At 39.3% G+C, this 25,663-nt stretch overlaps 1 pseudogene; it reads right to left on the bottom strand.

Annotated features, from left to right (window-relative positions):
- Positions 1–434: 434 nt before the first annotated feature.
- LOC109680283 (POU domain, class 5, transcription factor 1 pseudogene) overlaps positions 435–25,663 on the bottom strand; it is a 49,785-nt pseudogene continuing 24,556 nt past the window's right edge.

A 25,663-nucleotide genomic window follows, 5' to 3' on the forward strand; every position in this document is an offset into this window, starting at 1 on the left:
AACCTATGCTTAGATTGCCAGTGATATAAGTTCCTAACCCAACTCACTTTCCAAATGACAAAAAAAAAAAAAAAATCACTCAATGAAGCTGTATGTAAATCAGATAAATCTAGGAAAAGTATTTTAACTTCAGCTTTCAGGTAGAAATTGTGTGTGTGTGTGTGTGTGTGTGTGTGTGTGTGTGTGTATCTGTTCCAGTCTTTTTTATTTAAGAAGAAAGTGATGAGTAATGTGGGGATTAAAATCAAGAGCACGATTGAACTTCACCTTCCCTCCAACCACTCCCCAAACTCCCTGTTCCCACCTTGGTTCTTCCAATTCCTTCCTTAGTGAATGAAGAATTTAATCCCCAAATTCCTGGTACAGACTCCAGGTTCTCTTTCCCTAGCTTCTCCCCTTTCCTCTGCTTCCTATCCCTGGGAAGGGCGAGCATTTCAGTTTGGATGCATGGGAGAGCCCAGAATGGCTAAGGAGACAGAGAGAATGCTTCCCTCTCCTGGAAGTGTCAGAAGAGTAGAGTGTGGTGAAATGAGCATGGGGTACCAAAATGGTGCCCTGGGCCCCAAGGGAGGATACAAGTACCCCTGAGAAAGGAGACCCTGCAGCCTCAAAATCTTCTCTTTGGGACTAGTCACTGCTGGATTGTTTGCTCTTTTGGCACCAGTTACAGAACTACACTCAGAACACATCCTTCTCCAGCCTGAGCTGCTCCACAATGAGGCTGATCTTTTGCAGTGTGGGTTTCTGGCACTGCATAAACATGCTCTCCAGATTGCCTCCCAAGTGGTTCTCGATGCTTGTGAAAGGGAACAGTACTGCTGGCTTTGCAGACCCGGGTCCGGGGTCTATAGTATCATCAGCTCTGTAAAGACTTTGCTGCAAGGTTGAGCTGACAGCCCTGCTGACAGCTGGTTAGCTGAACTTCCTGTGTAGCTAGAGTTGCAGCAAGAAACCACAGCATGCCAGTCTACAAGGTGGCAATAAGAAAAAGCTGGTGGTTTTTCTCAAAAGTCCCTCCATGCAGCAAGAATGCATTGAAAATGAGGTGACAAAACCAATCAAGAAGCAGAAGCTCTAAATGCATACCCACGGGAAGGGGAATAAAGGAGGAGCTGAAAGAGCAATAAAGGGAGAAACCCAAAGCATTTCAGTGGATTATCTGTTTCCGGGTTCCACTGCTTGACTCTCTGAGCAGCCTTTACTTTTGCCTTGTGCCAAGAAAGACTTCTTGTTTTAACACTCCCAGTGTTCCTAGCTTTAATTCCTTAAAGCTTAGAGAACAAGAACTCACAGTAGCTGAGCGTCTCTGATCCATCCATCACTTGTTCTCTTTCTCTTTCGAACCTGAACGAGGGTCTCTGCTTTTCCTATCTCCTGAAGGTTCTCATTGTTATCATCTTCCTCCACCCCACTTTTGCAGCAGGGGACACAGCTTACACATGTTCTTGAAACTGAGTTGCAGAGCCTCAAAGCAGCACATGGTTGTTTGGATGAACACCTTTCCAAAGAGAAACCCCAGGGTGAGCCCCATGTTGGCCTGGGTATACCCCAGGATAATCCTCTTCCACTTCAGCAGCTTGACAAATTGTTCGAGTTCTTTCTGCAGAGATTTTGTGTCCTGGGACTCCTCAGGGTTTTGCTCCAACGTGTCTTCCTGCTTCACAGCACCGGAGTGGGCAGTGCCCAGGGGAGCCCCTTTCTAGTGGCCCCCTTCTAGTGGCCCTCTACCCCAACTCCAGACTCACCCTCAGGCTGTAAGGTCTCCAGGCTGACTTGGGGCACTAGGCCCACACCAACCTGAGGTCCACAGTGTGCCACTCCTCCACAGAACTTATATGGTGGGGACACGGAGACATTCCCCATACTCTGAGCTTGCTCCAACTTCAGTCAGATTCTTGGCCTGCCAGGAAAGGCCTTGAAGTCTCATCCAGGTGCGAGGGTCGACCCAGTCTGGCTCCAGCCTTCCTGTCCCATCTCCCCCATCTTCCAGTGGGGGCAAGAAGGCAAAGTCAAAAGCCGGGTGTCCATGGGGAAGCCATGGGGAAGAAGATGGGGGCCTGAGGAAATAAGGACTGTGTTATTTTTGGAAACAAAATATTTTCCACTGTTTATGCCTTTGACCTATTTATTTTTTCCTTGTCTAAGAAATCACCAGCTAGGAAAATGTTATTTGGAATTATACTGGGGATGGACACACTTGGGGCTGCCAGTGGTCCAGCCATTCTTAATTACTTATAATCCCCTAGACTCTCAACTATAATTTTTAATGTGTAGCACTTTTAGCTTAAATATCCCCCTCAGACCTTTCACCTAGAAAATTCCAACACATTCAAAATTCAGTGAACTCCCAACACTGCTCACTGTTGTGTTAGATGCTATATCAGTAATCAAGTTACTGTTTCTTGTCCAGAAGTATACTCTTCACTGCCTTGGCTTGATTTTTGTAGCTGGACCTTGCAAATACTTCTTTTGCCATGTGTATTTTTGTTGGTAGAAGGCACTAGAAGGACAGCTGCCGGAGGAAGGGGTTGTGTTTCCTGCTTCTGTTGCTTGTCGTCCTCTTACTCCTAGAGTGGATGCCATGGGAACTGACTCCCACAGCTTTTTCTGCAGCACTCGTGTGGCTTCCTGGCAAATTTTGTCAGCACTCCCGTGGGTATTTTCTTGCTTTCCAGCTCAGCCAGCCAGGCTTCAGGGAACTTCTCTGCCATCCAGTGGACCAATAGCATTAACTTCTCCAATGAGGAATGAATCTTGGCCTTGGATGGAGGGCTGTCTTCCAAATTTCTTCCTGGCTTTGGTATTTGCCCTCAGCCCTAACAGTCCTGAATGTGCCCCATGGTTGCTATTCTTATACTCATAAGAGCTTTCCCTTAGCTCTTTATAGCTAACCCTAGTTATTAGTTAATAATTCTTTACATTAAACTTTCCTTGTTCACATTGCTCTGTGGCTGTGTCCCCTTCTTGGACCCTGACTGATGTAGATGATAACATGTCAGTTGACTCCAGTAGCACCCTGTCCTCACCCCTCAGAAGTCTCTAATTAAACTGCATTTTTTAGTGCCTGTTTGTGCCTCATGCCCCTGATAAGACTGGAAAATCCCTCATTTTCCAGTTTGCTCATTTCTTCAACCTTCCTCACACTTTCCCCTCCTTCCCCCCAATACTGGGGTTTGAACTCATGGCTTTGCATACTTGCTAGGCAGACACCTCACCACTTAAGCCATGCCCCCACATCCTCAGCCCCCTCACAGTTTTTTTTTCCTACCAGAAATTGGCCATTCTAATTCCCATAAATGAGTTTTCATTCACTTGGTTTGATTCCCAGTGGAAAACATAACAGGAAACCCTAGAGGGGGTGGAATATGATGTCAGGGCACTTATTTTTCTGTTCCTTCCTTGAAAAGGAACTTGGCTGACTGGATCCTTCATTGTCTTTCTAAGCAATATTCACAATAAAACTTCTCATAAGTGTGGTAACCACTCTTTCATCTTTGCACCTGGGAGAGGGTAGCTGCACTAGCCTTTGAGGTACACCATGAACAATTCACATGTGTAAACTGTCCATTTGTAAATGCATCCTTCAGATTATCATAACTTGAATACTTTTCCTTTCTTTTGAGTTGATCTATGCATTGTATCTTTATTTACTCATTAGATAAAACTTATTGCTTGCCTACTATTATTCGAAGAACTTGCTACGAGAGAGAGAGAGAGAGAGAGAGAGAGAGAGAGAGAGAGAGAGAATGCACTAGTGGAATTGACATTTGGACCTAGTTCAGTGAACAGAGCAGCTGAATGGATGAATATATTCATCTTTTCATTAAAATTTTTATTCAAGAATATATTAAAAATACTTTCCAGTGATCAAATCACTGCACACAGTGTAATTCTGACTCTCTGCTCAATAACCATCCTGCACTCAAATATTTTGGCTGACATTTTTTTAAAAAGGATATTTTATGAATAAAACCAAAAATGTTTTGTAGGGGCAGATGGTTAAGCTAAATGTCTTTTTATTAATGTCTCATTAATAGAGTCTGATTGTCTTGCAAAGCCATCTTTATACATCTTACTGAAATTTTCATCAAATAGTACCCATGCTAAGAGACCAGAAGAGTCTTTTTCTTCAACTTCTCCTTTAGTGAAAAGTGAAGTCAGATTTATTGTCAGCAAGCAGGTTCCACACTTAGACCGTCTCTGAGCTGGATATCTGAGGATGCTTGTATTACCATCGGAAGCAGAGAATGGTGGACACCAACATCATGAAAATAATAACTAAGTTATTTCTTGATTCCAGCACAGACTATTCTTTTTCTAGCTATTCTGAATTAGAACAAATTTCACATATTTAAAAGAGCCAATGAAATAGATAATAATGATTCTTAGGTTCCAACATCTTCATGGTAAAATATGTGTTGACTCATTTAGAGCAAATTGTGAGATACCCAAGACCACTCTCACTTCTGACACCAGCTGCAAGCTCAGGGATTCCAAGGATTACCTTCAGGCTCAAAGATTCCCTAGAACAATTCACAGAACTCACCGAAAATGGTTCAATTCATAGTTGCAGTTTATTACAGAGAAAGGATACGATTAAAGTCAGCCAAGGGAGGAGGTGCATGAGGTAGAGTCCAGGAGACTTACACATATGGAGCTTTTCAGTGAAGCCATGACTGTTATGACTGTGCTGACGACGGTCATGATGACATACGTGGAAGACAGTAGTCCTCCTTATCTGCAGATGATATGTTTCAAGACCCCTGGTGAATGCCAGAAACTACAGATACTACCAAACTACAATGCTTTTTTTCTTACACATATAAACCTATGATAAAGTTTACAGGAAGAGATTAGCAATAATACCTAACACTAGCAAAGAACAATTCTAACAATATGCTGTTATGAAAGTTGTTTTAAACTCAGAGATTACATATTTCTGGAATTTTCCACTTAATATTTTCTGACTGCTGATGACTCCAAGTAACTGAAACCACAGACAGAAAAACACGAATAAGGGGGACTATGGTATTGTCAGCCAGGAAAGCTCACCCACACCTTGGTGTCTAGAGTTTTTACTGAGACCTAGTCACATGAACCTGGCTGTCTGTCATGTGGCTGACCTCAGACTCTAGCCCCTCCAGAGGTCAAGCTGATCGATGCTATGTGACCTAAAGCCCTTATCATAAATCATATTGTCAGATCTTCTGTTTACCAAGGGCCCTCTCTGGTAAACAGAAACACTTTTACGAGACAGGACAGTCCCAGGGTTTAGAAATGACCCCTTCCCCGATCTAGAGCTGAGGGCAAAGGCTAGACCTCTCCTTGGGAAAGGCTGAGTTCTTTGCTATACATTTGGGGAGTTAAAAATAGCAGAAATGGTCATCAGAAAGTCCATTTGGTATTATTTCTAAATGAAAAAAATCTTTGCATTCCATTTTGTTATTATCAGCATGATTTCTTTTTAATTTCAGCATTATGAAAGATAGAGCAGCAAAAAATGTCTAAACATCTACAAGCAAGACAGAGAAATACTTAAGAAAGAGGAAAGTCCTGGGATGTTTTTCGGCCTTAAGGCCCATCTCTGTCAACAGCAAACAGGTGTAGATTTCAGTGTGTTCTTGAGGGATATTCAAATTGAGGCTTGGGGAAAGGAGTAAGGAATAAAGCCAAGCTAATGGCAATCTACTTTCTGCAGTTCTCTGTCTGTGAACCCTGATTTCTACTAAGAGAAGATGTAATCCATTAAGAACTGAAAAGGGTCAAATAATAGTCTAATAGTCTGGCAAAGAGAATTTTTTTTTCAAATTGGGGTTTGAACTCAGGGCTTTGCATTTGCAAAGCAGGTGCTCTACTGCTTGGGTCACATCTCCCGTCCATTTTACTCTGGTAATTTTAGAGATGGGGTCTTGTGAACTATTTGCCAGGGATGAGTTTGAACCCAGATCTTCCCGTTCATAGCCTCCTAAGTAGCTGGGATTACTGATGTGAACCACTGACACTCAGCCAGCAAAAAATAATTTTTTAAAACAACAAAATAACAAAATGAGAGGTTGAACTCAAGACCTTGTGATTATTAGGCAGGTGTTCTTATCACCTGAACCATGACCCCAGCCCCCAGTTTTTTTTAAGGCATTTATAATTATTATTACAATTTGACTTTTTTGCAATCTTTATTAGCATATATTAGTTGTACAGGGGCTTCATTATGACATTTTGTGTGTGCTTACAATGTATCCTAATTAGTTTCATCCCTGTCATCATTCTCCCTTATCTCCCCTCCCCTTAATACAACAATTTCAATGAGTTTCATTATTGTATTTTCATACATGTATTCCAAGTACATTGACCATATTCCTCCTCCTTGAACCATTCTTATTTTTCTTGATTGGAATGAAGTCTTGATTGGAATCAAATATCAATTATGTAAAAACCTTATTGCTTGATATCTAGTTCATAAAAGTTATATAGAAAAATGAAATCCTGCTTAATAATTTGATATAGTAGATTTATATGCATTCACATTAGCTTCTGCATTTTCTTTAAGGGTACTTGACATGCAGTCAACCTAATTCTTCAAAATCGAAATGTCAGCTCCCTTGTCTCCCTGCTATATTCTTTCTCCTTTTCCTCTTTGAACAGTTTTTATTACTTTACTTTCTCTCAAATAGGACCATAAAGATGACTAAGCCATGTAGCTAATGTCCATAAGCTGAGGCAGGTGTTGGAATTTCGTGATAGAATTGTTTTCGTTCATGTTTTAATACTGCCTCTTTTGATCAGAAAATTCTTCTTTTGGGATTAGTCACTCAATTGTATTTATTAAATGCAGACTTTGTGAAATATGATATTAAGCAGTGTTGGGAGTTCACCAATGTCTAAAATAAGCCAGGCAGTTACCAGTCATATGGGCCTTCTGTGAGGAGCATCTGGCTTGATTTGGGTGGACAGGAAGAGAATTCAGTTCTCAGAAAGAATATGAGTGCTGAGCACTTCAAGGGAACTATGGCAAGCCCTAGGTCTTCAGTTGCAGTGAGAGCATCTGACTAGAGCAGAAAGCTTAAGAAGGACAGTGCTAGGAGGTGAGGCAGCAGGTGGGCGTGAGGTCAGGCAAGGTCTATGCATTCCAAAAAAAGGGCAGAGCCAAATATTAGAGCCTGAGCTATGAAACCAGAGTAATCCTATGTCCAATTTCACTTTTGTCACCATTAGCTTTTGGTTTCTCTTCTGTAATACAGAGATAATAATAGTACATACCTCAGAATGTTCATGTAAGTATAAAATGAAGAAACTCCTACCACAGTGCTTAGTACACATCAAGAGATTTTTAAAAAGTCCCTATTAGTAGCCACCCTGGGGTCTGGGTCTTGTGTCAGTGTTAAGAAAGGGTCTTGGTATGGAGTGAAACAATGAATTGCTCACTTGGCAAACACCTATAGCCTGTAAAAAGGGGACCACTTTTCCCACATCTCATGTGTGCAGCTTCTCAATACAGTTTAAAATTAATTCAACGTCACAACGTTTACTCAGCTGCATTGTCTCCGAGGTACTCCAGGATCAAGCCCCTGCCTTCATCCTTCACAGTAGGTTCCCCAACAATACTCCAGTGCCTGCTCTTGTACGGCTGAGCTCCGTGGCACAATGAATAATGAATGTGGGTCTGGGGGTGCAGAAAGATCGGTATTTGAGTCCTTATAATACACATTAGTTGGAAAAAGTATTCTTAATCTCTCCTTCTCTATCTTCTTAGAATTCAGCGAGAGTGACTGTGTGGGCCACGGTCAGCTCCCCAGGGCCAGAGCATCCCAGACTCCATTGCTTCACTGCTGAGAATGGCTTAGGTTGACCAAAGTCACAAAGGGGATCCCTGTGTTCTCTGGGAATTTATTTACTTATTATTCTTTGTTTTGTCCTTAAGATCAGAAGGTACCAGCAGTGAGGTGACCCCAGGAATGGACCAGGACATGGGCTCTGTTTGTCTGAAGGGGCCCTGTGCCATTTGGGACTCCTGAACCTCATGGTCTTAAACTGCTTGCTTGATATGCTAATTACTTAGTTTAATAATGTACAATCCCTCCTTGGGCTAAAATATTGTTAGATAGCTACTGACTCAGATGCTGCAAACCAACAGACTAAAAAAGGACTGAATCACACACTCCCCCAGTCATCCCACAAATAACTTTAAATTTTGTTTCTCCACTCTTCACCTTCATTTTACCCAGAGATCATCTCTCATCTTTTCCCCAAAGGAAAAATAAAAGTAATTGAACCTTAAACCATGGATATTTTCCTCAGGGGCTTTAGTTTCCTATGTAACATGTCTTGTAACACAAATTAAATTCTACAAAGATTGCAGTAAATTTTATTTGAATATTTTAAGCTGTTAAGTGTTTTAATCCCAACATTAGACTTCAAAGAAAACAAAATAAAATCTGTAAAAAAAAATCAGAAGTCAACAGCCATTGCTAGTGATACAGAGAGTCTCCAAGAGTCCACTAACATTCTAGCTATTCCCCACCCCCACTCCTCTTGTATCTTTTCCTTCCAGAAAAATACAGTTTTGTCAGAATTCCCGTTTCTGAACACATTCTGCCTTCCCTCTCTCCTAACTGTGATCAGACAAAATTTTCAATCAGGTTGGCCGTATGTTTCTGAGTGAACTGGAACTCCTTGTGAGCTACTTCCAGGCAAAGCCTCCCTCCTTATTTGTGGAACCTTCAGTCTCAACACCTGTCACTTCTCATCTATTCCATTATTGCTCTGCTTACCTTATTGTTGTGTACCTTGGAGAACTTCCCTTCTTTTGCTTTTATGATCAAGGTAGTTTCGTTTTCAGTGCTATGTCCACAGAACAGTGAGGTTCTTAAAGATGTTCATTTATTTTTCATTGATGTCATACATTTAGCATTTAACCAGGGAATAAATTCAATTTGCTTCTAGTCAGACTCCAGTCTCTGTCTTTCTATAGTGAGCACACTTGCTATTCTCCTGCAGTATGGAACATGGATAAACATAGGTGTGGATATAATTAGTGCCTCTCCCAGGACACAAAAGCTATCTGTTTAAAACACAGCTCACTTTGTGCCTTCTTACTCTTCCAGGTGGTCCCAGTCCTTTAGGAGAGAGGAAGTGTTATTCCCACAGGAATGCTATACCCTCCTCCTTTCCCTCTGTGAGTCCTCCCCTCTGATCAGCCCACAGGCCTTTGTCTACCAGAAGCATTGCTGCTGGGATCTGATTTTCCTTTAGAAAAACTAAAGTCTCTTTCATTTAGATGAATCCTTGACTCTTCCCAAGATATGAGTTCTTCCCAACTTTCCCTCACATTTGTCATGCCTTCCTCTGGGCTGTATCCATAAGACACATGGGACCTGCACAGGTAAGTCAGAAGAAAGGGAAACACTGCATCATAAATTGTGTTATAGAAACAGCTGACAAATCACCCATTTGCACTACAACTCACCCCATGCTATTCCTCTTGAATAGCTGCTGGCAGATTTTAGTGTTTTATTTTCTTACTATAATTTAGTTTAATTTTAGTGGTTTGTGAGTTTTTATTTTGTTTTATAAACAAAAACAGAGTTATTTATAATAGATATTTCTGTAATCAAAGATCATTGTGCCTTGCCATATTCAGTGGTTTAATTACAACCATGTTAAACTGTATTGGGATTAAGGGGACACACGTGGCCTCTGGGGCTGCTCCATGTCAACACAGTTAGAACTTAGGTCGGTGGATCTGTTTGTGTGGGTTCTGGTTCCTGACAACATTTGGCTCCTGTCACAATCATTAGTCTATTTCAAATTGTCAAAAATAACTAATAGTAAATAGCCCATTAAATCATAACTGCAGTCCCATTAGATTCCAGAGTTAAGTTGAACTTGAATTTGGTAGGCAGAGGTTAAGCCCACATAGGAGACTGACTCTTGTAAATGGAGAATAACTCCAGTGTTTTGCAAGTAGATGCCTTACGTTTTTTAAAGTGTCTTTCTTAAGATGAAAACCGATGTTTGGTCAGATGCTGTGGCACATGGCTATAATTGCAGCTACTTCGGAGGTGAAGATTGAGAGGATGGAGGTAAAAATTTAGCAAGACCCCATCTCAGTCATCAAGGCTGATGTGGTGGCATGCATTTCTAATCCTAGCAATGCTGAAGGCCAGTCCCATGCAAAAAACAAAACAAAACAAAACCAAAGAACCAAAAAACCCTTCAGAGACTACTTGTAAAAGAACAAAAACCAAAAAGGGCTGGAGGCATGGCTCAAGTGGCAGAATACCTACCAGGGCTTAGCAAGTAGGAGGCCCTGAGTTCAAACCCCAGTACTGCCAATCTTTGCACATTTCTTTTTGTACTTGGGCATACAATAAACAGTTATGAAGCAGGGCTCTAGAGCCAGGCTGCAGTACCTTGGTTTTCATTTTCATGATTTATTAGGTGTTATACACAATTTCTAAGTCTGTTTTGTGATGCTATAACAGAATTCCTGAGACAAGATGATTTATAACAAGCAGAAATTTATTAGCTTGCAGTTCTGGAAGCTGGGAGGCCCAATATCAAGGTGTGGTATCTGCTGAGGGCTGTCCTGCTGTGTCAAGATAGCAGGAAGATGGCAGGAGAGAGAGAGAGAGAGAGAGAGAGAGAGAGAGAGAGAGAGAGAGAGAGAAAGAGAGGAGAGAGAGGAGAGAGAAGGTGACTTATTCTTGGAATAATTAACCACTCCACTCCCATAACACTATTGAGCCATTATGAGGTGGAGTCCTTATGACCTAATCCCTCTCAACACTGTGATGAATGACAACTAAATTTCAACATGAACTTTGGAGGGGACAGACATTCAACTATGGAAAGACACATATTCATCACATGCACCACTGAAACGAGACTGTGTGAAAAAGGAGAGAAATGTCAGCTCAGCTTTACAGAGTTGAGTGGATTGGACAGACTTTGGAAAGTATGCAAATGTTGACTCACCCCCATTTCATAGGTGAGAAAAATGGAGAAGAAGTGTGAACTAAGAAGCCCAATGTCACATAATGAGTCAGGATCAGGGTGGAACTGAGGAGAACCTAGTCTCCTGAGCACTTTCAGCAAATGATGGATCTGGTACCCAGGATTTATTTTCTGAGAAGCCTCTGCCCAAGCGTTCATTCTGAAATGCTCTGGGCTTCTTTGCTACATCAATTTCAAAAAGTCTTACAGTCTTGCTTTCTCGTTAACTTTATTCATTTTAATAAAATTCTAAAAGTAGAGATCAAAGGAATAGAAAGCAAAAGCATTCTAATAGCTATGTTAGAAAATTCATTAGTGCCTAGCTGACAAAAGGATTCCTATGTTAATACTTCATTCTTTACCAAAGGGTTTAATTATATAAGTGAGTACATCCTCACGATAAGATGCTTGCACCTTGAAAAAAAGTTTTCTTGTAATATTCTTTGGTTTCTGAGACTAACTTGATGTCTTTCAAATTTTCCCTTTTGATGTATGTAAAACACTACTGACAAAGAGGCAGCTGTTATATTATTAGCTTGAAAACCCAAAATAGGAGCATCAACACTTAGAAGGATGTGTTTCTTGTGAGTAGACAGCAAATTTTTAATATATCTCACATCTATGCAAACCATGGTTGTCATTATTTACATGTAAGTTAGAAAATATGTGTCAATTTTAAAAACACTCTAAACAGCAATTTCCATGAGGGAACTGGCATTAAAGATTTCTTCTTAAAGATTTAACCCTCAAATGAAGTGTTTAAATGGAATATAAGTAAGGATTTTTAAGGGATGGAAACAATGAATATACCAAACACACATACACACACACCCTCCTGTGTTGGTTGGATACAGGGAGGGGTTAATATTTGTGTCTTGCATTAATGGCTGTGTGTACAATTTGTATCTAATGAGTAACTAATATATTTCAGTTACTGATTGGTAGAGTGTTATGTCTTTTTCATATATTTTTTACTTTCATAGTTTGCATTTGGCTTTCATAAGAAATTTTCTTCACGACTGATGGTGAAAGGACTTATGAGCTACTTGGCAATTATGATGAATAAATATTTAAATTGTTTAAATTGATAAGAACAATTTTGGTTTTTAGTGAAGTTAATGAGATATCATGCATTTTCCCCAATGAAAATTATTTCTATCCAAACATATTTCATGAAGTCATGTAATTTATACCTCCAGATGACAGGTAAAACACTTCAGAAAGCTGAGTCCTTATTTAAGCAAAGGATAAAAGGCATGATCAAGGCTAATGATTAAACAATTTAGAATGGCTTGAAATTAAAACTTGTAACATTGTTTCCCATTTTGGTTTCTGAAAAAAATCTGTGCACTGTCAAACCATGGCTTGTTTTGTGTTTTTAAAGGTAGTTCTTTTTAAAGGATAGATTTTCCTAGGTTGTGTTAATGGCAAATAAACAGGAGTAATACAGGGTGGAGAAAAGAGTTACTATTGCCTTTTGGTCAGAAAACTTGGGATTCTATTCTGTTCCATCCTGACCCTGACTTGTTATGTGACATTGGGCCTTTTATTTCATCCTTCTCCATTTTTCTCACCTATAAAATGGGGGTGGGTCAACATTATTGGATGCTTTCCAAAGTCTGTTATATCTGCACAATTCTGTAAAGCTAGACTAATATTTTGTTCTTCTTCACACATTCTCTTTTCCTCAATCCATGCAAAGCTCTTATTTCATGTGTAAAACAGAGTTCCTCATAGTTAATACTGAATGCTCTGCTATTTGTTACTAATAACTGTTATGTGTCAGCTCTTTTCAACAAACCTGTGAGTTTGCTCGATGATTACTGCCATTTTGCACACAAACACAGGCATAAATTGGTTAAAAATAAAGAGAATCACAATTGGGAAGCAAAATTAGAACCCAAGCACTTGAGTTTGAATCCACAGACACTGGATTTTGTAAAATCAGAAGTTTTTGTAAAAGTTAAAAATTTGAACTTTATGTAACGTACTTAGCACAGGTCTGACAAAGAATAAAACAAAGACCATTTGAGTGAAAAGAAGCCTAAGCCAAGTTTATTAACTTGTCAGAGAAAGAACACCAATGAAACAATTTATTAGCTAATTGAATTAACAAGATGAATAGAAGGGACAAAATCAGGGGCTAGAAAGTGAGAGATGATGTGTATGTGCGTTCCTGGTATTGAAAACTAGCAGTCTAGATTAGGAGGAAACAAGTTCGTAGGTCTGAATGTGATTGGTTAAGACAAGTCCCTATGTTAATTAATCAGGGGCTATATTAACATATATCAGAATATATTAGCATTTGTTAAAATATATTCACATGTATTAGTTGTACAAGGTGGGGTTCATTGGGACATTTCTGTATGTGCTTACAATGCACCTTGGTTAGATTCATCCTTCTCTCTCATCCCCCTCCTTGCTTCTTAAAGCAATCCCAACAGGTTTCATTGTTCTATTTTTACACAAGTATATTAAGCACATCATGATGGTAGCTATGATGGTGATGCTTGCTACTGGATTATAAAGTCATTTCTGATTTATTTATATCAATAGATTATTTAGATCCAAGATTATGTCCAATCCTTTCCTTCTCTCTGTTGGGCAAAATGTCACTCCAAACTCTTAATGATTTGATTTTAATTGTCAAGCATGTATGCCTTATGGATTTGATCAAATGCATTCTGCAAGGACTAGAACAAGTCAGTATTCAAAACGTGTAGAATAGTGTTCACAGTTACAAACTAGAGTCTTCTCCAGGCTACTGGAGATCATCAGGTTTACTGTTTGGTGTAGAACAATGCCCTCAGGAAAGAAATATTAATTTATCAACCTGCTTATGATATAAAGATGATTTATTATAACCTCCACAACCTCTCAGAGGAGAGGTGCATTTCTTTAAGAGAAAAAGAGAATAGTAAAAATAAAGACAAAAAGGGAAAAAAGAAAGGAAAAAAAAGGAAAAGGAAAAATGAGAAAAAAGAACAAGTAAATCCAAATGTGGGTGTATGAGCAGCATTAACTGTAAAACAAAGACCTATGAAGTAAATTTCCTTGATTTGGCCTAAAAGCTCTACTTGTAGCTAAAAAAATATGGGAGAAGTCTGAAATCACCACACAGCCAGACGCTGAAAACTCCTTATGGTGACTTCACCACATGGAAGAAACTGAGGCCAGGAGTGTTATTCGGGGAGCCATTTATGGCAGTAACCAAATGCATACCTATGGGAAATACCTATCTGCTAATGATTTCTCTTTTTGCATATTCCAGTTTGTGCAATTGAAAAGTAAGTTAGTCTACACCAGCAGTTCCCCAACATTTTCTCTCACTTCCTTTTACATCCTTAAAAATTATTAAGACCTCAAAAAAGCACTTATTTTGTTTCTAGTATCTAGCAATATATACCATGTTAGAAATTTAAATGTAAATTTAAAAATATTTATTAATTAAAAAACCAATACCACATTCATGGCATGTTGACATAAATATTTTTATTTAAAGAAATGTATGCTTTCCAGAACAAAATAAAAAATTGAGTAAGTTGCAAATAGCATTTTGCAAATGCCTTTAATGCCTAGCGTAACAGCAGACAACTAGATTATCTTATCTGTTTCTGCTTTCAGCCTGTTGTGATATGTTATTTTGGTTGAAATACATGAAGAAAATCCAGCCTCATAAAGATATGTAGTTGGGAAAAAAACAAGGGTTTTATCAACTCTTTTAGATAATTGTGGATATTTTTCTTCAATACTATACAAAGACTGGGTCTAAGTAGTAATTTCTTGAAGATAGTTATGGTTTGGACTCTGAAACCTTAGCAAATGAACTTTTGCTGCCCTGAATATAATAGAACACATTGGATCTTTTGTCAATGCATAATTTTGTTGCATTATGCATTGATCATTTATAAATTATTGATTATTGAATTATGCAGATCTCCCAAATGATGAGCCATTTCATTATGCAGCATTAATATTCAGTCTATGTCAGCAAAAATACTATTAGGAAGTTCAAGAAGCAGGTATATAAATTTTTTAAAATTCTGATTTTTCATTTTTACCTTTGGTAACAAATACCTTCAGTTATTTTCCTTGAGCTGAGAGCTCACTTCATTTATTTTCAAGAAAATGTTCCCAAATCTTAAACAAACAAACAAAAACCCCAGGCAAACCAAACCAAACCAAACCAAAATCAAAACAAACAACAAAAACATGGTTTACATTTAGTCAGTCTTTCAAGTAAAGAGTCCCCTGGAAATAGCAGCCAGTTGAGTTTATACCCTACGTGATTCCAGGGGTGCTTTTACCTTAAGACCACCATCTTGCTTTGGTTCACAGAAGACGTGTTTTATGTGGACATCCCATTTAATCACACAAATTATTAAAAAGAAATTTGTCAAGAGATGAAGATTCAATAAAATCAACACTTCTTTCTGGTTCACCCAGGACACCAAATGCTTGACCATGAGATGCAAAGCCGCCACTGCCTTTGTTTGGCAAAGGGTGGTTTTGCTCACCTTGGCTTGTGCACAGCCATATTTTTCACTGCAATGGAAATAGTTTTGTCTCAGTGGACCCATTGCTAGCATCCTGGGGACTGTCAGGGTTCTGATAGACCATACTTTGGGAACCACTTGTCTGTTTTGAGAAAGGAAAGAACTTCTCAGCCACTAACTGACATTCACATGGAGTACTGAATATTGCTATGGCTGGGTTCCCAATCAGCATTAGGCAAAGTGATCCAAGGACATCAGCAGCTAGGGACTCTCCCAACTGCTCCAGTAAATTAAAAGGAATTTGCCTCCTTAGCATGTGATTTATGTGAAGAGGCTTTTAGTGCTAAGTTCTGAAAGAAGCCAAGAAGCAATTTATTAGAGTGATCCATATTAATGTTGAGCTCAGTTCAAGCACCAAAGTGGTTTTCAATAAGCTTTCAGAAAACATGTCAAGCTAATTTTTCTTTTGCCACATACTCTGGGTGCTGCCTTAGAAGAAAGACCAGCCCTCTCTGCTAATGGCTAGGAAATACAATAATGATTTTTAAAACACCATAAAAACCCTTTCAAGCTCTTTAGCCTCAATAAGGAATAATTTTATGCTAATCTCTGTATTGTTATGAATCCACTGTAAAGGAAATTGAGACTCAAACTTGGATAAATCAATTAAAACATTTAAATTCAAAGAGCTTTGTAGGACAAAATACTGTTCTCCACTGGTTCTCCTCCAGGGGAGACAGATCAAATTAAGGAAACTAGCAATGCTGTACCAATACAAACTGATTTTTAAAAAAGCTTTGCAATAGTTCTTGCCATTTCTGTCTCTACTATCATGAAATAAGGGCATTTAGTCCATCGTCCCCATGAGATATTCCCAAGATCCACCTCTTCCTGTAGCACTTACGCTCCAGGAATACTAAAGGATAGTTAAGGGTTGGCAGAGACCATCATAATTTCACTATTATATTGAACATATATGATAATGCAAAATCTTTGGGTGCATATGGATTTAAAGATCAGAAAATTACAAGAAATCTGAAATATGTTCAGATGAGAGAATCATTAGTGTAAACTGATGTAAAATTGGTTTCTAATAATAATGATAGTTTGCCATTCAACATTGCTGGAAGTTTCTGTTCCCTCAGATCTCAACATCATCACTTCCCTGACTCTCAAGAGTCAAGTTGCAATAGCTGCAGCCATGATGAGGTCTACAATGAGAGACCAAAATATTTCTATAACCTAAGAAGAGGGAGACTTCTATAACAATATGTAGCTAGCACATCATTAAACAAAGAAAATTCATATGAGAAAGAATTGAAGGAAGTGAGGTTAAAAAAGAGGAAGTCTTACACAGTTGGAAATAATCTTTAAGATAAAATAGTAAATTGTGTTCAGGTTCATGAAGCATGATCTAGGAATTAGTAAATAATTGGCATAACCCTCCTTTGACTCTTATTCATTTATTAGGCTTCATTGTCATTAAGATAGTTAAAGTGATGTGGCACTTTTAAAGTGATGAGGTTTTAAAAATGACTGAATTCTTTGACATACCTTCTATTGAGAGGTATGATCTCTTCTCCTTTTGAATCTTGGTGAGCTCGTATCTACTTTAGTCAATGTAGTACTCCTGAGTTGTAATACTCCTGCACTGTGACCTCTAAAATGGCATCTGCCACCATGTTCATGGGGAGCATTCACTCTTGGGATATTGAACCTTCATCCAAGAAGTTTGGATGTCTTACAGTGTCATACCAGAGAGACTGTACATAGCACATAGACATTCCACTTGACAATCCAGGTGTGCCTGTCCTTCAGCATCCTAGCCCCAGAGCTGAACATGGGAATGAAGATGTCATCTTGGAAGGAGATCCCAAGCCCTACCCTGTCAAGTCAACCCAAACCATTCATGTCATACCACCTGGGGCTTAGTCAGACAGTGGAGCCAAGAGGAACCTTCCTCAGGGTGCCATTTCTGAGTTCCTGACTCACAGAGACCATGAGCATAGTATAATGTTTGTTGCCTTACACCACTAAGTTCTGGGATTGTTTGCAACTTGTCATGGAAAATTGAAATGGAAGTGATATAGGGTGGGGATGGAAAGTAGGTTTATTAAACGAATTAGAATGTACAAACTTCTCTTTTAACTGACAGTTCTATTTTCTCTACACCTGGTTCATCTGGTCACTTCATCGAAGGCAAGAGCTGAGTGAGACTGAGAATGGCCTATGATTAATCACAAGGGAAGATTTCTCTCAAAACTAACTTAGTGTTGTTAACGATGACTTAGTCAACTTATGGTACTGTGTATACAACACAAATTCAAAATTCCATCTTTGGAGTTGAAGCAACCCTGGTTCAAATGAAATTTTAAAATGATACTTAGAAGACTGGCTAAGCATTCCAACAATGAAGGTCATAATATTTATATGCCTCTTCAAGTCTCCTGAACTTTAAATTAGTGCTTTTGATTTAGTGTTCAACATGAAGCTCTTCTCTAGTCCCAAACCTATCTTAATTTCTTGATTTACTTTGCTATGTAAAGGCAATTATAAGAACGACTTTTAAGATTCACTGAGTGAAAGTCTTACTTGTGTCTCATTCATATAAGGTAGAAAAATCTAAGCAAAAATGTCATAGCTAAGTTCTATGGAAGCAGGGCTTTGTCTTGTGGACTACTGTATCTTCTAACGTCTATAATAGTACTTAGCATGCAATAGATACTCAGTAAGTATTTATTGAAGAGATGGACTATTATAGAAAAGAGAGGTAATGTCCATGCATTCCTTGAATCAATAACTGTCTTAGTGCATATTTTGGTCACTATCTAACGAAAGTGAAATCAATCAAAAGAATATATTTATATATATATATATATACATACACATCTATACATACATACACACACACACACACACACAGATACATATGAGATAAGATTTCTTATTGAATTGAATGAGCTTTCTAATGTGAAAGGGGAAAGCCATGGGCACGATCTTAGTGTTTTGGGTAGGATGAGGAAGGAGTATACAACATGGAAAATACAAAGAAAAGGAAAAATCAACTGAATTTTATATGACAGCAGGACAGAGCTGTATGCCTTATATCCAATGTTTCCATCACATAGTAAGATTATCTCCTGTAAGACAATGACTAAGGGGCAGATAAATTCAGGCAACTGAAGAAATAATATTCAGTAGGAAACTATTTTTTTCTTATGTTTGGTGACATGTGAGCAATATTTTACCTGATAGATTTTATGTCAGCTCTGTTTCAGCTTGGTATCAATGCCCCCAAGTACAAATTCATGTGAATTTTTTTTTTGGACACAAACAGCTCTCAAAGTTGAACAGAAAAATTCTCTCATACCCTTTTCTCAACTTGTAAAGTGTGAATCTACCATTGCTTAAAAAGTACCCCCAGGAGTAGACGCCAGGATGCCAGCCCTGCAGGTGGTAGAAGGGATGAAGATGATGGCCACTGCTGTGCTCAGTGTTTGTTACATGTACCATTCCTTACTCTATAGAGAAACTGTCATTGTTGTTATTATCAGCATCCTTGTGGTTGAGAATAAGAAACAGACTAAGAGGTTCAGTAACTTGCCCAATTTCAAATACATGCTGGAGCCAAGATCCAAAGTCTGGTCCTTCTAATGGCAGAGTTGGGGGTTCTTGAGTTGTGACAACATTGCTTGTTAGGAGTTTTATTAAGGTCACCTGACTTATGTCCTACCCCAAAAGTACCAGCAGTTCACATAAGTAACTTTAATACTAAGATCATTTCTACATAAAAAAGCTTACATTTCATATGACAGAAAGCTATTTTTCTCACTGATAAACATGTCAATTTGGTAATTATTTGACTCATTCTAGCTGTGCTGTGGCATGCTATCCTAGTAGGTTCTCTCTCCAGTTTAGCCCAGTGGACATGAATTTCTTAAGAAGTAAACTACAAGTCTTTCATTAATCTTAATGTATTAGCAAATAATGTCCCACCTAGAAGTACATCAAAGTAATAAATGCTCTTTTTAAGGGACACAAAAAATGACTCAAAGAAGCTCCCTATCCTGGAGATTTTAAGTAGTCACACATATGTGGGAAAAGTTCTACTCACTAAGCTGGGCCCTGGCTGGAGGCTCTGGGCTCTGATTCCCCACAACATGAAAAGTGGGAGTATCATGGGGTCAAGATTGAAACACAGTAGGTTCAATCCTGACTTTGCCACTTCCTGATAACTTTGCAAATGTGGGCAATGTTATGTAATCCTCAGATCCTTAGTTTCCTTCTAATAAAATGGCAGTTACATGATCTATTCAAAAGTAATGGCTGCCTGATTTAGAACATAAAAATATAGGAAGGTCCAATTAAATTTGAATTTCAAATAAACAGTAAATATTTTTAAAATACAAGAATATCTCAAATATTGCATATGACACATTTAAACCAAAATTATTACATTAGACATACTTGTAATAAATTCTTTTGTTATCCAACATTAAAATTTAATTGAGTGTCCTGTGTTTTATATGGCATCCCTAAGCCAAAGGGCTATTGTGATGGTTAAATAAGATAACGGATGTAAAGTCTAGCCCTTACTTCCTGGTACATAGGAGATATAATAGATGTCCTCTTTCTTTCTCTTATGGAAGAATCTTAAGCCATCAATCATTCCTTCCTGGGCCATGGTCTTTTGTGAATATAAACATTCAAGTTTCTTTCATCCACTAAAGTTAACATATAAAATCAAAATGTGATATTTTTGCCAGTTAGCACCCCCTTTCTCCCCAGTCTTTCACTGTCAAACTTGCTGAAAATGTTTTACTTAGTTCCAATACTTCCTTACCACTCGCTCTGCATTTATTCATAGCACAAGTAATTGAGGGGAACCTACCACTTGCTAGGTACTGTGCCAGGAACTGGGGATACAATTGTGAGCAGAACCCAACGTGGTTCTACCTTCATGGTGCTCACCATCTCCTTGAAATCTAACCCACCATTCTGCTGGTACTACCACTTTAAAAGTCACCAGTATTCTACCAAGTCCTCGTTTTTCTCCTCCATCACTCTTCTAAACAAATACATGAATCCCCTCTTTCTTTTTTGAACACCTCATGTCTTCCTGAGATCTTATCCTCCCTTAAACACCTACCGTCATCAAACCCCTCTGTCATCTTTCTCAGCAAAGAGCTCCCCCCTCCACACAGTCGTTCAAGTCACCAACTCAAGAGTTCTTCTCCCTCTCCTCCCTCATGCTATCCTTTAGCAGATCCGGTTCATTCTCTATAGAAAATATACACCTGCACTGCCCATGTGCTTTCCTGACCATTGCCCCAACATTGCCACAAGATCCTCTCACTGCTCACTTGACAATGTAACAACCTCCTAATTAGGTCTCCTGCTTCACATAGGCACCAGATTGAATTTTTCAAAAAAGCAAATTTAATCTCTCTCTCATGCTGTAAAAATAAATAAAATAAAATAAAAAAAAAACCAACCAAAAGTCTCCAAAGTCTCCCCATCCCACTCAGAGCAAAAGCCACACTGCTTCACAGCCAGCATGGCCCTTCATTGTCTGGACCTTGGCCACTCTTGACCTTACCCCTTCTTCTCCCTACTTGCTCATCACTCCCAAGTTTAGAGCTGTCTGAGATAACTGTAGGGTTGACTGCCTCCTCAGGCAGGTGTTGGCTCAGATGTCACCTACTCAGAGGAGGCCAACCCTAGCCAACTCAGCTGTTCCTCCCCCTGGCACATCCTGCTTCACACTCACAGCATACACAGGGTCACTCATTGTTCCATTGTTGGTGATTCATTTTTTGTGTTTCCCAACTTGAAGAGGAATTGCACAGGAGCAAAGAACGCATCTTCTTTACTCATCAGGATGTCCCTGGAAAATGGTGGACATTTGATAGCCATTTGTTGATGAATTAATGAATCAGTGAAGAGATGGAAGAGAGTAATGAAGAACAAAGACCCTGAAATGAAAGAATTTGCTGAGACTGAGGAGCAGATGAACATTGAAATGGTGAAGTAGCAGTGCTACACTCAGAAGAATTTCTGGATTTATTACAATACTTACTTGCCCTTTACTGGTAGCCTAATTTGTGAGCAACTGTGCTGCCAAATCCATGCCAACATTCATAACTGAATCAAAGAAGACAAAAACAAAATTATAAATGCATTGGAAAATCCAGTGCCTTCAAAGTGTTCTCCTGCCTCTTCATGTACACTTTAGAGATGAAGGGTCCCCTTGGCCCCTCCCATGTTTGTGCAGAAATAAATTCATATCAAACACAAAGAGCAGGAGGATTTGGGGTGCAGGGGAATAGAACAATCTCCTCCCCCTGCTGATGGAGGACACCTGCTCTCTGGATGCCTGAGGCTCTCCACCAGGAGGCAGGAAAGTATTTGTTTCTTCTCAGTTGAGTCTTCACAGACCATGGCTTCAGCATACTGCTTCCTGATGACAGCATCCAGTAGGGCTTCTGCTTGCTTATTCTAGCTACTCCTTTCTTATCTAATATAAGGCAGAAGCGGAGGGAGAGAAAAAAAGAAGGAAAAGAGAGATAAGGAGGGAAGGAGGGAGGTGAACTGTCTCAGCACTTCACCTCTCCAGGCACCACTGACTGTGCTAGGTGGCACTGAGTGTGGAAAACCAAGGTCACAGGTATGCACATGCAGAGAGGGTCAGCTCAGTACCTTCTGGAGGCCACATGGCTATGGCCATGGTTCCCCTGGCACTGGAGAGGGTCTACTGTTTCAAGTCTCTGTGAGGGAACTGCTACTTCTGACTCTCTCAATGAGGGTGGGCTTGTTGTAAGGAGGACTGGGTGCCCCTAGGCTGCATAAACTGTGCTGATGGAGTCTCCAAATACACAGGGAACTGAGAACAAAGTCAAACAGAGCCCAAGACTTGCAACAGGAAATGCAATATCCTGCTCTAGCCCTTAACCCTACTCTCAGGAAGCAACCTGCCTCATTTTCTAAACTTTTTAAAAGAAGATATTGTTTCCATGTTTCTAAATAATATAACCATACTATAATTTCCTGATTTTTAAATTTGAGACATTATCTTATTTTGCTTCCTATTAGTAAATGCTAATCGTTTGAAGGACTTAATCCTTCTTAAATAAATACCCCCCTCACACACACACTTCCTCTCTTCCCACACTACAAATTCTTTTATAAGTTTTGGTTAAATCAGAACTTGGTATTCAATTTTTGCACCCATTGCTTACAGTAAGCACCCACTGAATTATGAGCACATTGTTCTTTCTTGAACCAATCTGGGAATCACCTTCAAACCTACCAGATTAACAAAAGTGAAAAGATCTGATGCTGTAAAGTTTGTTTTTCAGTAGTCCTGGGGTTTGAACTCAGGGCTTTGTGCTTGCTAAGCAGGTATTCTTATTTATTTATTTATTTATTCATATATGCATACAATGTTTGGGTCATTTCTCCCCCCTTCCCCCACCCCCCTCCCTAATCCCCCTGCCCCCTCCCTCTCCCCCCCATCTCCTCACTACCCAGCAGAAACTATTTTACCCTTATCTCTAATTTTGTTGAAGAGAGAGTATAAGCAATAATAGGAAGGACCAAGGGTTTTTCCTAGTTGAGATAAGAATAGCTATACAGGGAGTTGACTCACATTGATTTCCTGTGCATGTGTGTTACCCTCTAGGTTAATTCTTCTTGATCTAACCTTTTCTCTAGTTCCTGGTCCCCTTTTCCTAGTGTAGGCAGGTATTCTTAACACTTGAGCCATATGCCTCCAGCCCTGATGTTGGGAAGTTTTGTTGAGGATGCAAAACAGAGAGGCCTTATGGTGGGCATGACTGTGAACTGACAGACCCATCCTGAGAAGCAGTTTCCCTGGATCTGGTATAGTGAGCATGGGTTTCCATGCACCACAGCAACTCCACTTGTCCACTTGTAAAGCTTTCTCATCTACATGCACACAGACCACACTACCATAGCAAAGATTACAATAGTAAAAATGTGGAAATTACCCAAATGACTCATAGGAGAATGCATAAATTTAGAAGACAAAATATTACAGAGGAGCTAAAATTAATGAATTTTGACTACATGTATCAACATGGGTAAAACTCAAAAATCTTAATGTTGAGTAGGAAAGAAAGTTACACAATGATAAATATCGTGATAACAATTATTTTTAGTGTGGACATATTTTACTTATTTGTGGGGCCTGGTATGATAATTCAATATAAGTGATAACATTTATTCAAAATTTAAAAATAAGTCAAACCATGCCGCTTGTTAGTCATGGCTTTACACAGTATTTATAAAGTAATAGCAATAAAATATACATAGGATAGATGTGATAAAGAATGAATTCAGGATCATAACGACTTTTAGGGAAGGAGGAAGCTCCAATAGGAAAGGGTAAAAGATTTCAAATATATCTAATGTTTTAAATGAGGTGAATGTATCAAGATTTCACAGACCTAGGTAGTAGAAACAGGTGTTCATTATGTTTCGTTAGACATTATATTGTAATATTTTTTAAAAAGAGAGGAAAAAGAAGGTATTTGGTAAAGAAGTTTCACTCTATTCTTGCAGCCTGAATTTATTTTAGGAATACATTTCTCTTCACTCGTGGAAGGTCATCTACCATTTGCTTTTGATGCTGGTTTATTTTTCCATGGTCTGAATCATAAAATTACAGGTTTCTGAAATTTTGCAGTGGACAGGTGCTTTGTCTAGAATAAGCAGATGAGTGTGGGGGGATGGGACCTAAGATAGTGTGTGCATGCATGGCACGTGGAAGTACATGCGTAATATGGCATTGCCCTGGGAGGAAGGTGCTTTGCTTTCATCATATTCTCATGGTGTCTGTTGTACAGGAAACTATTCCTAAACACTTTATTAGGTGTTTACAACATTGAGTCTGGAATACAGGCAGGGTGCAAAGGAATGACTTGGGTCTGTCCAATGATGACAGGACCTCAGGTGGAATGGCTTACATAGCTGCACGTGCACACTGCCTTAGTTTGGGCTGTTAACCGATTTCTGTAATTTTTCTCCTATTATGTGTAGTAGGGCTGGAGTGACATGGGTGTATTTTCTGCTTATTTCTGGTGCCTGGGCTGTGATGGCTGCAGCAGCTAAGGCAGGCTGCGTAACTTTCCCTCTTGGCCCAGTCTCTCCACATGGCCAGTGAGCTTACTTCTTGTGTGACAGTCTTAGGGGTGTTGGACTTCTTACGTTGTAGTTGGCTCCCCAAAAGTAAGTGTTCCCAGAGACAGGAAGTGGTAACCCAAGTCTGGAAACCATCATAATGAAGCTTTTGTTGAGTTCTGCTGGTCAAATCAGTCCTAGAAGATGCCTGGATTCAAGGGGGAGGAAGATAAACCCCACTTTGCTAGGAGGGGAGTATCTGAGAGTTTGAGGCCACCTTGTATTTTCCAAGGGCCCACAACCCATCAAACACCAAGCACTCTTGAGCTAGCATAACTACTCCATGGTACAAAAGTGAACCCTGGCCTTTGCAGAAGCTGATACTAGGAGGTCTCCTGACTTGTTGTGCTCCTTCCATGGACAGGGGCACATACAAGTTAATGACATAGTCTCTAGAGTCTCACAAATGGGTCCAAATTCTCACTCCATCCCTTGTTAGCACTCTCACTACTGGCTGGCTATTCTTTAAGTCTCAGGTTCCTTCTCTCGGAAGTGAAACAGCTCTTGTGTATCAGGACTGTTGTGAGGCTTGGCTGGAGGATGGTCACCACTCGAAGAACATTATCTGTTATCAGTCAGCCCCTTGTTTTCTATTGTGAACATTTTTTTTGTGGCACTATCACAGTCATAATCAGTTATACTGTTATGACTGTGTGATGTCTGCCTCTCCCATCAGACCGTAAATTTCTTTGAATCACATCTGTCTTGTTTGCGGCTTTATTCCTAATGTGCAGCTGAATGCCAGAGACAGAATACATACTGAAAAAGAGAGTGAATGAATGAATGAATGAATGAATACTTCCACATATGTAGAGTTGCTGGGTATAAGAGTTAACTGTGTGAAAGGCACAGAACATGGAGCTCTGAGTTATGAGGTGTCTAAGCTACATGGCAGCAGTATTATTCCTTCCATAGAACTTTTGCTAGTTCATTATGAAGAAGGTCATGAAGGATTATTCAGAGAAAAAAAAGAG

The sequence above is a fragment of the Castor canadensis genome, chromosome 8, assembly GCF_047511655.1.
Source record: "Castor canadensis chromosome 8, mCasCan1.hap1v2, whole genome shotgun sequence".
NCBI lineage: Eukaryota > Metazoa > Chordata > Mammalia > Rodentia > Castoridae > Castor > Castor canadensis.